Genomic DNA, 18,137 nt, shown 5'->3' on the forward strand with positions numbered 1-18,137 from the left:
GTGGGTGTGAGTGTAGTGTAGTGTGTAGTGTGGAACGGAACATCTCTCATATAAATTGATAGGCCAGTTCATATTTTATCCGCACGACAACGTCGAAATGCCCAACTCATCCATAAATGTCGTAAAATTCATAAATATTGCTGTAAAATGTTCATTGTCTCCTCTCCTCCGACGATAAGAGTGATTTAGGTCATTTTAAATTTTGAATTCTTTTGAATTCTTTTGAATTCTTGCGTGGGTTCTGCGTAGTTTCATCCAGAGATCGCTCCCCCCACACCACACACCAAAAAAGCCAAAATCAAACCCATACAACACACATATTAATATACATACATACATATGTACATAGTATGTGTGCACATGTGGATGGATTGGGTGAACTGCGCCATTGAATCACTATCGATTGCCTCCGACGCCTGAAAGAGGGATTATAAAAATAAAAGCTTTCGAGCAAATGTAGATAGATTTCTGGATACATATTCTAGAGTCTAGATATTAAAGGCTATTCCACAGCGACATCAAACGTAGGCTACGGAAGAATAAAAGGCAACAATAAGAGTCTCTGTTGCTTAGTATAGCTCACCAGAACTAGTTAGTTTATACATACACACATAAACATGCATACACATATATTATGATTTACGATACAGCATGCGATTCCCATTATCCCTTAACCCCATCTGTGGCTCTTGCTATGGCTTCAGCCAGCCGTGTCCACCCATCAACTTTGTACAGAACAGATCGTCACAGCCACATACATACGAGCCGCCACGCGTATGCCACACGTATGCCACACGCCACACGCCACACCTCAGATGCGTGATGATGACGCCCTCCTCTTCCTTCTCCTCCGCAGATCCGTGTGGAAAGTCTGATATTATATTTATAAGGCGTCTTAATGAAGTGAGAAATGTTTTACCAAAGAAGAGCAGAGGCCGTCAATTCTTTTTCAGGCAGAGTCACCCGTTCGCCGAGTCGATGACGATCATATCAATGAGTGGAAAAGCGGAAAATGCGGAGTCTAAACCAGAGCGAACGTGCACCAGTGTCATATTTTTAGATCCAGTGATCCCAGGGCTAAGTGCTGCATTTCTACATTGTGGCACTCGGCGTGGACGGGGTCGGACGCGTACATCGGCTCAGAGACAACGGCGGGAACTGTAGTACGATTTCTGATCGCTGACCAGGCAGCTCAAGGACCAAACAAATGAGGCAGCCTGTCCGGTATCCCAGCCAAACGTTGGGTCATCCGAATGATGCCTTTCGGCTTCAAAAATCAATCGCAACAAGTACAATCCCCTTAGAGCTGGTTGAGTTATGTTCAGAAACAAAAACGACCCGCTACCCAAGGAGCGCGTAACCAGAGCCCATTAATGTTCGGCTATTTTGCACTAGATTTTTGCATTAAGTTAGACTTAGATTTGGGTGCGATGTGCACTGTAGCGACACTGCAACCAGCTTCACGTTCGTGCATTGTTTGTACATACATAAATACATACATACATATGTATGTATGTACATGTGGTAATTGTATGTAAAGGCATTGTCATTGTATCCTGGCCGAGCCACTTAGGGGTGGCGAGTGGCGAGTTGCAAGTGGCGAAATGAGTCTCTGCTGTTGCGCCTCGGATGGAGAGGCAGCACGTTCGATGCCCCATCGGCCCAACGGCTCAACGGCCCAACGGCCCAACATGATTGCAATTATTAGCGAATGGTTTTTAAGGCCACGGGATAATGAAGTGATTCTACGGAGCTATGCTATGAAACATGAGCATGTTCCTGATATAAGCAAAGTTTTTATGACCTGCCCAAAAACAGGACAAGGATTAGTAGTGTGTTAACATAAGGGTGTGGTGCCGTGCGGTGCGGTGCGGTGCGGTGCTGTGCGGTGTGTGGCAAACGAAGTGGTCAGGGGCTTTGGCCATCCATAGGCGGATAATTAGCCACCGAACTCACTCAAAAGCCGCTTCCGGACTAAAGCCGCAGGCTTCCAGTCCAAGGCCCTGGCTGTCCTTCCAGGCGGTGCGTGGGGCGAGCTGTGCTGGGGGGTTGATACCCTTATACCCTTACCTTTGCGCAGTTAATGACTCCTAAAATGGCAAATAAATCTGTGGTTAAGTGCGTGTGAGTGTGAGTGTGTTGTGTTGTGTACGCAAACAGCCTGAACAATGTGCGTGGGGTGAGTGGCTGCCGCTGCCCCTGCCCCTGCCCATGCCACTGGCCCCTACACCTGCGAACACATGTACATACATGCACTAGTCAATTACAATGCAAACACATGGACTCCCCCTTTAAAGTTCCAGTCTCGCCTGCAACTCTTGCATTTGCATATCTGCGCACATATGTATGTAGTTCGGTACGTCAGTGGAAGAAAGTTGAAAGAGCATCCAAGATTACCAATGGGCTCTCAATTGAGATGCATCAGTAAAATACAATATGACGAGAAGGAACGTGTGAGTCGCTCCTGGGGACGCGACTCTACTTATACCCGTACTCAGTAGTCAGTATGATTTATGATTGTTTAGAATTTAAAATAAAAAAAAATTTTTTTAATTTTACATGTTTTTGCTACATATGTTATCTACATCTACATCTACATCTACAATGTATATTTTACATCTAACATGTAGATTATAGATGTACCATTCATATTCTACATCTCCTCCGCTAGGGGTTGCTCGCGCACTGAACGCGACAGAGTGTGCGAGCGAGAAAGAAATAGGTAACGTGTTTCTGGCAGGGGGAGGCAGAGAAGCAACAGAAAATTAATTTCTTCATTCTGGCTATAATTATGATCCGATTTGATTCAGATTCGGCAATCTGATAGATATGGTCATTCTCTACGATACTGCGAAACTTTTTAGTTTTATCGTATCTTTAAAATTGTGCCTGCCACAGATTTTCGTCCTTTGTGTGGGCGGAAGGGGGCGGGGCGAAATTTTGAAATACACTTGTAGCAGTGTGATATCACATGAGTCTGGAAACCAAATTTGGTTTCTCTAGCTTTTATAGTCTCTGAGATCCAGGCGCTCATCAAGACGGACGGACGGACAGGCAGACGGACAGACGGACGGACAGACGGACATGGCTATATAGACTCGGCTATTGATGCTGATCAAGGATATATATACTTTATGGGGTCGGAAACGTTTCCTTCTCTGCGTTGCACACATCCACCTTTATCACAAATCTAATATGCCCCTTAACTCTCTTTTTTGAGTACGGGTATAAAAATGTATCCCTATATGTATCATACATACATACATATGTAATTGTGACAACAGCAAACATTACGCTAAGCATTCGTTTCTGTTCTGCTCCATTCCATTCCATTCTATTCTATTCCATTCCATATTTCATTGCTTCATAACGGTGCGATATTTTGTCAAAAAGTGTATAAATGATTTCTAGGGTGGAATCATAAATGTTATATTTAGACATGAAGAAAATTTATAGTGACATATTCTATGGCCAGGGATGGTAGGGGGGGAGCCACATGCGAGCCAAAGTCAAAGTCGTCGGTGGACTCAAAGGTGAACTCGTGCTCGTTCGTGACACAATGCCTCGCAGCCGATGGAGAGTGAACTTTGATCTACTTAGTACACCTACATACCATACACATGTACATGTGTATGTACATACATATATACATATATGTATGCTTAGCTGATTCTAGTCAGAATCGAAATTACATATATGTATGTATGTAGTTTCGTTTCCTTCGCACTCGACGAGCATCTGATACGCGATACACATGTGTGTACATGTACATACATATGTATGTATGTATGTATTGTGCATGTGAATTTAAGAACTTGATGGATGGGTTAGATTGAATCGCAATAGGCGAGGCGAGCAAATACCAACAACCAAGACAAACGGTGATAATTGGTTGCTTTGGCACGTATGAATGCATATACATACATATGTACATACATACAGCTGGCCGTCCGTAATCATAATATCCGTAATAGAGGAGAGGCTAGGCTGTACAAAAACAGACAAATTATGAAATACGAGCGGTAAATTACTGTCAACTGTTAGAACTGTAATGTAAAATTGTATTGGCAACTGTTCCAGTGGAAACTTCTTGCTGAGTTTGGGAAACTAATCAGTCGTTCGTTCGCAGAAATCCTTCAGAAGGCTTCCTACACTTCACAAAATCCTCCCCAAGTACAAGGGAAGAAGTTGAATGTGGGGCTGAGGCTGGGGATGGGGCTGGGGCTGGGAGTGCGTTGCTCAATGCCTTCTAAATTTGTCCGGACTGGATCTACTTTTGCCGGAAAAAGTTTCCGTTCCTGTCCTGTCCTGTCCTGTCCCGTGCTAGAATTATTAGACATTCATTGTTGTACTTGGCGGTAATGGATGAAGATTGATGATGGCGATTGATGATCGTTATTATCCATATCAGTGGCGGGGATGAACTTGGTCATACGTGTTGACAGACCGTGCCGCACAGCCATATGCTATGTATAAGCCATAAGCCATATGCCATATGCCATATGCCATATGCATTGCTATAGTAGCCATAGCCAAAGCCCTGGATCTGTGGAACCACTGATGGCTTACGTGGATGCAACCCCGCTCTTCATTTGTGACCCCATTGTCTGGCTGGAACAAAGGGACTGGGCCCGGCTCAATACATTCGCATTGGCGCTACTTTGGCAACAAAACATCGACAATGAGCTTCTAATTTGAATGCTATTTTGGCCTTTGTTGTCACAGATTTAATCATCTCCTTCTAGACTGCGTATAGCCGTCTGGCGACTTCCCATCATTAGAGCCCCCATTGTTTCCGACTACAAATACGTCGCTTTGCTTTATTCTCATTGTGGATGGTGGGCTCGCTCCCAGAAGATGGGCCACACAAATATTGTATTGCAGTGTTGTAGCGACAAATATGATGGCCAAAACGGATTTACGATCAACGCTCCTTGCTGCCAGTATACATATGTATGTACATACATACATACATACATACATACATATGTACATACATATGTACATATGGGCAGTTCCGCCAAAAGGTCCACCACCCCAAAAATCATAAAAAGTCAATAAAAACCGATTTCCATTTATTGAAGGGCAACTTACTTTATTTTTTATTTTATTTATTTATTTATTACTTATTTATTTACTTTATTGACATATAATTTCATTAACTTTGATGCAAAACCCTATTAAAATAAGCAAAAGTTCCCATTTTTGGTATTCTTGTAGTCATGTTTACTGCTACTTTTGTTTCGTAGAAAAGAGATGATTCTTGATAAAAGATTCTCCTTAAAGTCTCTCTAACATATTTCAATATTTACAAAAATTACCAGAACATTTTTCCAGTCTCGGCGGAATTTGGTAACGTCACGCCAGTAACGTCCGTCAGATGCCTCCGCGGACTTATAGCAAAAAAAAACCGGAAAGGTTTTTACATTAAATAGCTTTGAAAATAAAGACTATATGTATGCACAGAAAATTTGAATACAGATAGACCTACCCAATTAGCAGAGTTTTGCCATTTTGTAGCCAACCTCGAAAACCACTTCAGTTTTATGTAACGCAATTTTAGGTCATATTCTGGCTTATATCTTTAAAACCGTACGCTCAATTATTGTCATTTTTTTGGTAAATATAGGGCTAACCAATTCATATTCAACTAGGATAATCTCTATTCCAAACTTCGGCGTTTTGACTATATTTTTCAACATTTTGTCGTAGGAATGTAACGTAACGCCAGATAGGAACTGCCCATATGCGCATAGTATATGTTTATCGACCTGCCAATATGTGCGCACTAGCACTATGTCGGGAATAGAATAGGAAATACTATAGCCACGTCATGTGTTACCACTCCCGCGCCAGATTCGGAGCTCGAACTCGAGCTCGAGCCGGAGTCGGAATCTGAATCGGAGTCGGAGCCGCAGCCGCGGACTTGTTTTGTCTTCTTCATGATGTCGCTACTACGTACATATGTATGTACATATGTACATACGTACATATAACCATAATAATAATTTGTACAAATCATGTTTTCAATTTGAATTTCAATTTCCCCAATCTATTTCTGAATTTCCTGGCTGAGAGTGGGGCGAAATGCGGACGACATGTGGATGGCTCGTGCGTGTACCGCTCGCAGTTTGAACGTGAAATAACTTGTAATTGAATTGACGCCGACGCAGGATGCAGGATGGATGCAGTAGGATGCTAAGGGAAGAGCGCCAGAGCGGCACAGTGGCACATTGGCAAAGGGGCAGGAACAGAATTACGAATTGTCGTGCAAAGAAAGAAAAAACAATTACCTTGAACACGCTGGGCGGTCCGGTACAAATTTCGATGTTTGGCCATGGCATGGGAACAAGTGACTGTTGCTCGCAGGCTCTTCTGTCACATGTCGCGACCTTAGACCACGGCCCAAGACCACGACCAAGACCTTTGCACTTGACACAAGCCATGCGGGTGGGCGTGGGCGCGGGGGTGGGCCGAGGGCCGAGGGTTGTTTTTGGAGAGGGTAATCGTAATTAGAATAAAGCCAGAAGTCGAGTGGTAGAGCCGTGGCTCTGCAGCGGCGCGACTCTGCCTTTCCACCCTAACAAAGCTAAAATCATTTATTTGTGTTCCCCCACCCTGAACCTGGTCATTCAATGACCTGCACGTGCTGCAGCAGCCTGGCTAGGTCTGCGCAGATCGGAACGACCGAGCGGGCACAAGCATCTCCAGTCTGTGCAGCTATTCGAGAGCCATCAGACTGGCAGAGACTGGCGTTCAAGCTTTTGTCCGCTTGCCCTTTTGTAATCAAATCCACAGAGTTTGGTTTGGGTTCCACACTAAAAGACAGGTGGCTGTGACTGTGAATGTGACTGTGAATGTGACTGTGATCATGATTCGATTCATGATTAATGATTATTCATTCTGAGCAAGGCTGCTTGTCCGCTTTCGTGGGAAGTGGCTACAGTGACTACCAAGTAGAGCGAATTTTGTTTCAAACTGTGATACCATTTTGACACTCAGCTTGTCAGAAACTTTTAGGATAAATCTGATTTGTTTACGACGGGCAGGACGGACATTTGGCGGATATTTGGCGATTGGATAAGGATTCATTTTTAGACGGGGACAAAGTATTAACAAAATGGGTATACCCAGCCTTTATTCAAAGTACGGCGTACAGAATAAGAGCAACAACAATATGGCTACAGCGACAGGGAAAGGAACAGCAACAACAGCAACATAAAACGAGCAGTTTATTATTATAATTGAGTTGAACTCATTTGAATTTCACGGCACTTTGGGTCTGAATGAAAATAAAAATAATAAGAATCGGAGTAATCAGTTTTATATTACATTTTATTATATTATATTATTTCGTTTGAGGACAGGATGCGGCGTCAGAGCCGGGCGATGGATGGTTTGGGTGTGGGTGTGGGTGTGGGTGTGGGTGTGGGACGGGACGGGACGGGACAGGACAGGACAGGACGGTGATTAATTACAATTGATGCCAAATGCGAGTACGGCGATACACAAATATTTTAGTGCGGTGAAACAGTTGCAAGTCCTGTTCATTTGCAAGGAAAACTCCCGTTGTGCCTAATTTCACAGGAATTGTTTTCCTGGGGTCGGGCCCGCCCAGAGTTTAAATATCCATTTTCGTGTTATCTCTAGGTTGGATCTCATCTCATCTCATTCCAGATGTTTCACAATTTATTTTGAAGGGTATTGATTTTTCTCGAGCAGCGCAAAAAAACCCGCAGGAATTCTTTTTGGCCCTCAAATAGGTTATTGATAGCCACAGACTCAGAATTTGACAGCAACCACAACAACAGCAACAACAACAACAACAAAAGGGCTACGAAACGAATTCTAAACAATGCCAAATTATTTAATAAAATGGGAGGAAAAAGTTGGGCAGAAAGTACAAGAAGAACTTTTTAGGCAGTCATCCCACCGCCACCGCCACCGCCCCTCCCACTGCCATTTCCTACACCTCGCCCACTGACTGCTTAGGTTGGGCCCAAACCGCCAACCGCCAACCACCACCCTACCACCCTACCACCCCACCACGCCGTAGTCACTCGAGCAAGTCAATGATGCGATGACACAGCGTGTCATCGGTGTAATTTGCAGCCCACAGCCTCTTTTCGACGGATTGGCGTCCACTCCTACTTCGCGCCCGTACTTGTACTTTTGCTTTTGCTTTTGCTTTTACGTGTGCCGCAGCAGATTCTGATTCTGATTCTGTTTCTGTTTCTGATTCTCATGCCACAGGGATTGTTGTAATATTAACGGTTTTTGTTACGCTAAAGCTTCCGGGGACAGTGGCGGCCGTTTGGGAATTGGAATTTGACAACTACGTAACGAACAGTACAGGTCTGAATGTCTCAGCTCAGCTCAGCTCAGCTGTGGTGGTTGGGTTGCGGTATGGCGCTATGGCGCTATGGCGGTACGGCGGTATTGCGGTTTCCCGAATCCTTATCGGATGTGGCCTAGCTGGGAATAAACGAACGAAGCGTGCCAATGAATTTTAATGGCAATCGCAATTTCAATCGCAATCGTTTCTTTTCCCAATGTTGACAACTTGATACGATACCAACAGAAGGAATGACATTTAAACAGCAAATGGCATAGAATCCGACTTTGATTTGACGGTTTCCAAGCACACAGACATACTATATTTTGGCTATATACATATGTATGTATTGTGTTGCATGTACATATGTATGTACATACGTACACATATCTATGCACATATGAATTTCATGCGCGAAATCCTTTAGGACGGAGCAAGCCTTAATAAACAAATGTGCGGCAGTCACTCAATTCAATAGCTACTTTCGTATGTATGTGTGTACAGACGTCGTACATATGTATATCATATTCATTCATATCCATCATGTGGTTGGATGGCAAACCGTCGATAAGTGTTGCTCTACGCTTGATTATGAATTTGGCGAAGCGTTCTCCTCTCCCACGTACCACGTTCCACGTTCCACGTCCCGTGTCCCACTCCTACCAACTCGCTTTGATGTCTAGGCGCCAAGAAGCACTCCACAGACGCGAAATTACGGAAGCGTGCCTATACCCCGTACCTGGGTGTAAAAGCGTACATATGTACATACATACATATGTACATAGCCATATGTACATATGTATGTATGTATGCATGTTAATATTTACCCTTTAAGAGGGTATATCGATTTGTACCAGATGTTTGCAGCGCACTAACTGAAGAGTCTCTGACCCCATGAAGACCCCTTAAGGTTGGCTTGTCTTGGCCTTCTCTAGCCATAGACCCTGCTATTTGATGCCAACATAGGGTACCTAAATCATATACATATGCATACAGATATGCAGATACCGATACAGATACTTATGTACACAAATGTTATCTATTGTTGACTCAGTCAAAGCAACGGTACGATCAGTAAAAAGTCTCTGTGTCTGTCTTCCAAATCCTTAGTTGGCTAAACTAACTAAATTATGCATCGATAAGAAAACCGAGAACCGTCTGCCGGCTGTTATTGTTATCGTTAATGTTATCGTTATCCCCTGGTAGAAGTCATAGCGCAATCGTCCCTGGGCTCTGGTCTATGGTCGTCGCTGACCCTTGAAAGTGTGGATTTATATGTATGTATTTACATATATGCGATATAGAATACCGCATACCGCATACCGCTTGCATGGTACGCAAGCACATGCTCATGTATAGGATGTATACTGCTTGGCTGGTGGGCCTTGCCTCAGTGGCAGTAATCAGTAATCCTCCATTTAACCTTGTGTCACATCGTTGCTTTGCTGCCAACTCTTCCCCAAGTACGCTTGTGCAGGTGCTGGCTTCCTTTATATTCGTTATTTATTTATCTGCTGTGGGGCAGACGCTGTGACAATAATAATAAAAATAGAGCATTGCTGCCTCGCGCACCATCGGTCTTTAAAAAGAGCCTGCGACAGCGATACCTCTTCCTCGACTGTAGTGGAGTCCGGCTAGCCCGGCCCGTGACACTGGCTGATGGGCTGAAGTCAGGGGACTTGAAGCTTAAATATTCCTCAATGCAAACTCGAATGGGGTTGCTCGCATAGTAATCACACACTAAGCTAACCTAACAAAAGGAAGGCCCTCTCCCTGCCCTCTAGAGGAACACATGTACATCCTTCAAATGGATATCAAAACAGAGACATCTTATCCTTTGGGTTTGACTGATACTCTGGCTTGGTTTGGTTTGGTTTGGTTCCGGTTCCTGATCGTCCGAGACCGAGTGAGTCGATCTCCTGCACAGTGGATACTGCCGGAGCTAGAGCTTCCCTCACCTTAGGCTTTGTCTGTAAGTGTTTCTCTTTCGCATTTTTATTCCTATTTCCCTCTCCCCCCCAGCTCATCATTTCACTCTCTCTCTCTCTCTCTCTCTCTCCCATATGCATGTAAAATGTGAAAAAGTTATTGTTCTCTCGAGTCGTTACTCGGCAGCTATAGCCACAGCCACAGCCACAGCTACGGACGTAAGGCGACAGGCAGACTTAAGTTATATATGTACATTCATGCATACATACATACTTATGTACACATGTATCATCAATGGCAGAAATTGCATTCTGCGGAAATTTACAGTTGCTCAGCGGATAAAGCGAAATAGCTCGGCCCACTTGTCAGTGAATTTGGCATGAGCTGCTTTCAGGTCTCAGGTCTCAGGTCGCTACCCAGCTACCCACCTACCCACATAGACTTCTGTGGGGTTACCAACAACAATTGTTTATGAGAACATAAATTTGCAACAAAAAATACTTCCCCCAACCCCCCAACCACCCACACCCCTTCTCGATGAGCACTGAGCTGAGCTGAGCTGAGCTGTGAGTATCACTTGAAAGCTCGCCATTGTGTGAATTTGTTTCGTTGCGTTAATGAGGTGCCGTGCCCGTGCCCGTGCCCGTGCCCGTGGTATGGTCTGCTTTCTGGGTTGGGAACGGGAGAGCTGGAGAACTCGAGAGATGGGGCACTGGAGAGCACATCTTGTCAGTGCGATCTGGCACCGTACACTTTTAATTTTAAATTTTAATTGAAACAGAAGGTTTATCTAAAAGCCCTTTCACTGATGTTTTCTTTAACCTCGCTTACCACACAGACAGGACAACGACAACCCTCCACCATCCAATCCCATCCCATTCTATTCCATCCCATCCACCAGAGCACGCACTTTACGAGTATTTGAGCGCGGACTGTCGCATCTGGCGGCAATTACAAACACCAGCGGCACCAGCGGGATCAGATCATCATCATTACCTACAAGCACTTAATCAATTAAGAATCTGCTTTGAAGGGAGCAAATCGAGGTCTCTGTCGGGATCGGGGATCCCTTATCCCTTATCCGTTATCCCTTCTCTTCTTTAGTATCATCGGCTTCGGCATCGGCTTCGGCTTCGGCATCGGCTTTCGCTGTGGCATACACCTATGTATGTATGTACGAGTAGCGTATGTCCATCGGGGGGTTCGGTTTCCCCAACAAAGGCAAATGAAAGAGATGAAACAAAACGGAATATACAAATGAAGTACAATTTAATAATGAAAACAAACAAATAAATAAATAAGTCTGACCCATGGTGGTGGGTGCTGGGTGCTGGGTGGTGGGTGGAACATAACAAGGCTGGAACTGGAGGCTGGATTGTGATGGGGATGGGTGCGTTTGGGACAGAGAGAGTGACAGTGACGGCGCCTGACAAAGTAAACGAATAGGATAAATAAGCAAAGACAACATACGTACGGTACGTCCAAAAATCAACAAGAACAAAAAAAAACTCTACCTACAACACAACGAATCGGAACGGCATGGCACGGCACGGAACGCCACGGAATGGAAGGCAAAGGCAAACCAAATAAAATAACGGAATAAAACAATCAGGAAATTGTCCTTTGATCTTTTTCCTCCCAGCCCAGCTAACTATGCCAGCGTAATTTTCTACTGCCTATTTTCCGCTTTTGATGACATAACCAAAATAACAAGATATACAAATAAAATCACATAAAAAGTGTCTATGTCACTTTCGATTACGGTTTCTCGTCAAAAGTTACACACGCCTTCAATCAATACGAATACTATGCCCAATAAAACGCTTCAAACATACATATGTACATACATACATACATATATGTACATATACATATATGTATGGATATATCCAAATATCTTAGCTAATTCTTAAACGGTGCTTAGACTCAATAACTGTTGCAGCTTTAGCCTGCATTTAAGTTGTTAAGTTGTGCCCGGCACTCGCAGAGTTTTAGGAAATACATACATATGTATGTGTACATATGTATGTGTGTACATTGTACGTATGTCTTGGCTATCGATTTCCACGAATGATTGCTTTGTTCGTGATTGAAGACGAATGAAATACTGGCACTATTTTATTATATGACAGCTACTTCAAAGTTTACAAAAATGTCACTATATATTAATGTATGTGCATATGTACATATATACGTATACGTATACAAACACCGTGTGATATGTGTTTTGGTGTTTTTGAGGCAACAGGGAATTACACTTTATATAATATCGCCTTATAATTTATTTGAGACCTGGTTGGGCCTCACCTGCATACTCTGGTCTTCTAAAGTATATCAAGGCCTATTTATTGTAGTTATTGGATCTGTCATATAGCAGCTACATACATACATACATATGTAATATGTGATGCAGTGATCCATTACTGTGCTCACTTATAAATGATAGTGATAAAGCAAACACAATAAATTACCAGATAATTTGTCTAAAGTCGGCTAACAGTATATTTTTAAGCTTTTATCATCGCGGAATTTGTAACGTCACGCCAGTAGCATTCGTCAGATGCCTCCGCGGACTTATATCAAATAAGAAGGAACGTTGTGAGTCGCTTTTGTGGCAGCGACTCTACTTTTATATATCCGTACTCAGTCAGTATACATATAAATTTGTGAGCTTATGATAAATGAGATGGAATTTTAAAATATTTTAAATGTGTTTGCTACATCTTTCATCTAAATCTACAATGTAGATTATACATCTACAATGTAGATTATACATCTACAATGTAGATTATACATCTACACAGCGTGTTGTGAGCAGTGTGCGAACGAGAGAGAGAATGAGTAGTGACTGCTGCGCTGGAAAGGATGGGGTTAGAAACTAAAAATTATATTTTTGCTTCTGGCTATAATAATGATCCTTTTTGATCAAGATTCGGCAGTCTGGTAGATATGATCATTCTCTACGACAGAGCGTTTGTTTTCTCAAACTTTCGAAACAAACTTTGGAAACAAAATTTGATTGCCCAAGATCTTAAAGTCTCTGAGATCTGAGATCGCAAAACAAGACGGACAGACAGACGGACAGACATAGACTCGGCTATTGATGCTGATCAAGAATATATGTATATACTTTATGGGGTCGGAAACGTTTCCTTCTCTGCGTTGCACACATCCACTTTTACCACAAATACAATATACACCTTAACTCTCTTTTTTGAGTACGGGTATAAAAAAACAGGAACAGTTTTTACATAGTATTATAAGATGGACAATTTGCTCTAAAATTCAATTCGCAGAGCTTTGAAATTTTGTACCCCAACCCCGAAAAACAACAACCAGCGAATCTTCTTGATATTATGATATTATTATCTTATATGAGTTAATAATATTTACACCAGCTATGCTATTAGTTATACTTACGTATACACATGCAGACAAGTTATGTACAGCTTCTTAAGTTTCGGCTTAAATATGTTCAGAAAAAAGGAAGTGAATCTCAGAAGCATTGATGATCGACAGATCGTTCCTTTCGCAACAGCTAAAAATTATAGACAAATTGGCCCTTGTTTTGGATGATGTTAACTCTCATTATCCAACTTTTGATTGAATTATCGTTAGAAACGAATCGATACAAGTATGATACAAATACCGAAGCTCTTAAGATCAGATGTACACACAATATATTATTTGTATATTTGTATTTGGATAAACTCTGAGCCTGCAAGAAGGGTCTTGCGCATAATTAAACCTGCGCTTAGAGCGCTTAGTATGTTTAACTGTATTCTTTTTCTTTATTCTCTCTATGTACATGTGTATGTATATTGGTAGACATTTGTAGCTGTAAATGAAAACAATTCTTGCATGACATAACATGGTTTAATCACTTTTGAGGATACAATAGGCTTGGTCTGGTCTTGTTGTATCGCACGCCTCGACCATCCTCTAACGGAGAAGGTTTTCGCATACAAAATCGATTTTCAGGGTTCTTCTTATAATCAAAGGGGTTTTAAATACAATGGTACGAGTGCATATAACTCAGTTTTGAATTCCCTTCGACCTCCTGCCTTAAGTTTTCAGGCTTACTCTTAGGGGTCCTCTTCCGGACCGAGCAATGATTTCTTCTACGCTCCGAAATCAAAAGTGCCACGCCCAAAAAGGCTTAATACTTAAAATGCTGAAATTATAAAGACCTGGTATCAAAATCTCTAAAGCTAAATATCGGATCGGATCCCAATATTCATATATGGGTCTTTGTGCTGTTCGAGAATTCATTGCGAGGTTGTTTTCAGTGTGTTCCAAGTTAGCTTAGCTATTCTGTTGCCTGTGCATTTCTCTTCTTCTTTTGTGCCTCATCTCCCCGCCTGATTAACCGTTGTGTGGAACGAGAGCAGTGCTAAAACAGTGTCGCAGACAATGGCTGGCTGCGTGGAGCGCAGTTGATTTTTGAGAGTTCGGCCCACATCGCATTCCACATCACACCATCATGGGCTGGGCTGGGGATTCGCTGTTTAACGTGTGGCGATGGAAACAGATCGAAATTCCACACATTTTTGTATTTATAAGGAGGAAATACAAAACTACGTACATAGTTTTTTGTTTTTTTTTTATATTAACTTATATATTAAGTTAAGCTAGTAATCTACATTGGCTAATAAACACCCGTTCACCACTAAAACTGGAGTACAAAGTACTTTTGTACAATGCAGTTCTCAAACCCATCTGGACGTACGGCTCCGAGCTATGGGGAAATGCTTGCGTTAGTAATTTAGAAATAATCCAGAGAGCTCAATCGATGATACTAAGAACTATCACTGGGGCACCATGGTACATACGGAATGAAAATATCCATAAAGACTTAAATGTAGGATCAGTTAAAGATGAAATTGCTAAAGTGAAAGCAAAGTACCAGGCCAAGCTTCAAGCCCATCCTAATAGACTTGCGCAGTCTTTAACTTGGCACACTAGCCATACACGACTCCGGCGAAGAGACCTTCGCACCCAGCAATAATACTTAGCTAGGGACGTACTCTAAGTAATTAAGTGTAATTAATTAAATAAATATATTACGCTAAGATTTGTATACTTGTCGTAAGTCTCTAATAGGGAAGATTCGATAAATAAAATCCCGTGATAATAAAAAAAACAAAAAAAAGTTACTTTCAACCGTGATTAGTTGAAAGATTTATTTGGCCTCCACGTCTGATACGGGTTAACGCCACCTCCTTACGTACATAGTTGGTATAAAACATACACACATACATATGTGCATACATATGTACCGGTTCATATGTACATAAATATGTACATATGTACATACTTATGCACATCAATTGATGTCTGTGTGGTTTTTATTGAGGACGCTTTTGTTCGCGACGATTTCTAAAACATTCTTCGGCTCATAAATGTGTAGGTACAATAAGCCGACATATTTGTATGTACATAGTATATGTATGTATGTACAATCTATGTACATATATGTACATATGTATGTTTATGTATGAATGTATGGTGTTTCCCGGAATAATAAAGATGAACGGTAACTGTACGAATGTACATACATACATATGTACATATGCATATGCATACTACTAAGGGACAAACAATCAAGAGGAGGACATCTCGTCTTATATTTATCTATATACATACGAGCAGGTGCATATGTACGTACATGTGGGCTTATGTATTGTATGCACATGGTATGCATGTATGTATGTACACTGGTAAGTTCCGTTACCCGTCCGCCAACCGAAACGCAATACATGTCGTACAATGGCAAATAATTGACGAGACAATTGGCCGAGGCAAGCAAGCCATGCATTACCCACCACCCACCCACATACCACTTCTGCACGACTGGCTTCGCTTCGCTTCGTCCCTGAACGATAAGGGGAGGAGCTTCAGGTTTATACTCAGCTTCGTGTTCCTGTTCGTGCCCGTTTCGTTTCGTTTCGTTTCGCTTCGTATTCTTATTGTGTTGTGTTGCACAATCAATTCAATGCCCTTTTCCGTTTGCGTTGGCGTGCTAGCTGTCTGGCTATCGATTTTTGTGTGCGCCATGCAAAAACAAAAAGGTTTTTGTTTTTCAGCATTCATGTACATACCGTGTACAAATGCACGCATATACACGCTAGCGATAGATAGACAGAGACAGTGAGGGAGAGAGAAAAAGACAGAAAGATGCAAAGAGAGAGAGAGATAGAGAAAGATACGGAGAGAGAGAGAGAGAGAGAGCGAGCGAGCGAGTGAGCGAGCGAGCGAAAAGCTTACCAATGGACAGATAGAAGCTGAAAAATGACTACGAGTGTAATGCTTGTAATTCGTGCACAATATGTATGTGCAGAACAATTGAATACACGCCCACATCCACATCAATTTCCCAGCCAACCCAACCGCTCTGTGTGTCGTGGTGCTTTGCTTTCGTTGCTTGTTTCCTGACCTCGAAGACTAGGGTGGGTGGAGGAGTAGAGGGCAAAAAGCTGCGCGCCGGTGGAGAGAGCAAATGAGTCGTCGCAATAAAGAGACGCTAAAGAGAAGCGACTCACAGAGAACGAACAAAACAAACCAACCGATGGTACTATACTATACAATACTGAACTATACTATACTATACTCTACTGCGCTCTTAGCTGTTCTCGCAGCCATTCCATTGTTAGATGTTAAGCTCTTCTAATAAGAGAGTCAATGCTGCTTCGGGTCCAACCAACACCAGCGAAGCGACAGCGACAGCGACGTCAGCAGCGTCGGTTTGTATGGGAAAATGGGAAAAATGTACTGTGGAAAGGCTGTGGACGGACTGCTGCCTCAATCTTTCGGGCGCCGCGGACAAGGAAACAACAGAATAGAATAGTGTCGAAATTTGTTTCTGAATTCAGAAAAGTCCATTTGATATCCCATAAAAATACCATACCTACATACATAAATTATGAGCAAAGATCAAAGATGTCAATATATATGTACATACATATGTATATTAAACATCCCTAATGACGCTTGAAATAGTAAAGGGAAAGTGGAATATTGGTGCCTTCCAATAACGGTCGCATGGACACGCAATCCATTCCGGGGGGCTAAAGCAAACAATCCTGCTCGTTGGAGTTCGACATCATCCGAACACACTCTGCTCTGTCGGTTCCAGATACTCACACGGATACGCGTCTCGTTGCGATTTGTCATTGTGTAAGGCAAGAAAAAGGTGTCCGTCCCAACGCGGTGCTTCAGCCAATCAGGCAAAGAGCACTTTTTGGCCACATCCACATGCACTCCACTCCACTCATTTCATTTTGACACACACACCCCTACAGAATCGGTATTCAGCTTTCTTGCAGTGCAGTAATGGCAGTAATGGTGAGCCACCTGTCATTTTAGGTAAAAATCCGAAACGATACTCGTGCTCGCTTTTACATATCTGAGGCTGAGGACTTTATGAAATTATATTTCAGCATAGTGCCAAGCTCAGCGAACAAGAAGTGTGCCTCTCCTTTGTGGCGAAAGTGTTTCTCTCTGCGAGTAGTGACATTTAAATAATGCATTAACTCTGCATACCTCTGCAGCACCTCCTCAACTCCGTACATTGCACATTGCACATTGTAAATTGTTTGGAAATTGTTCTTAAAGTGCTTTTTTTGTTTGTTTGTATGTTGCAGCTGTTTTTGTGTCTCATCCACGAAATTATGAACAAGTTTTACAGAACTATGCGTTCCTGCGGCATATACATATGTACCTAGTTATGTACATACATATGTATGTATGTATGTATGCCCAGACAATTGATAAAAGCCATTCCTACGGAGGCAGAATTCGGAAATCGCTGACACTAAGGTGGATATTGTAACTTATTAAGCATGCTCGATAATATCCATATTACTGTGCGCTC

At 42.5% G+C, this 18,137-nt stretch overlaps 1 protein-coding gene across 2 annotated transcripts in view; it reads left to right on the forward strand.

Annotated features, from left to right (window-relative positions):
* The window catches only part of LOC111070742 (transcription factor Sox-6), a 44,868-nt gene that overhangs the window by 22,012 nt on the left and 4,719 nt on the right, over window positions 1-18,137 (forward strand). Inside the window, exon 1 of one of the 2 annotated variants that reach the window (XM_022361544.2) lies at window positions 17,073-17,440. The exons of the other annotated variant lie outside the window; for it this stretch is intronic. The gene's annotated coding sequence lies outside the window, so the exon portion shown is untranslated. Of the gene's footprint in view, window positions 1-17,072; window positions 17,441-18,137 lie in introns of those variants that run through there. 2 annotated transcript variants of the gene reach the window in all.

The sequence above is a fragment of the Drosophila obscura genome, unplaced genomic scaffold, assembly GCF_018151105.1.
Source record: "Drosophila obscura isolate BZ-5 IFL unplaced genomic scaffold, ASM1815110v1 contig_187, whole genome shotgun sequence".
In the NCBI taxonomy this organism is placed as follows: domain Eukaryota; kingdom Metazoa; phylum Arthropoda; class Insecta; order Diptera; family Drosophilidae; genus Drosophila; species Drosophila obscura.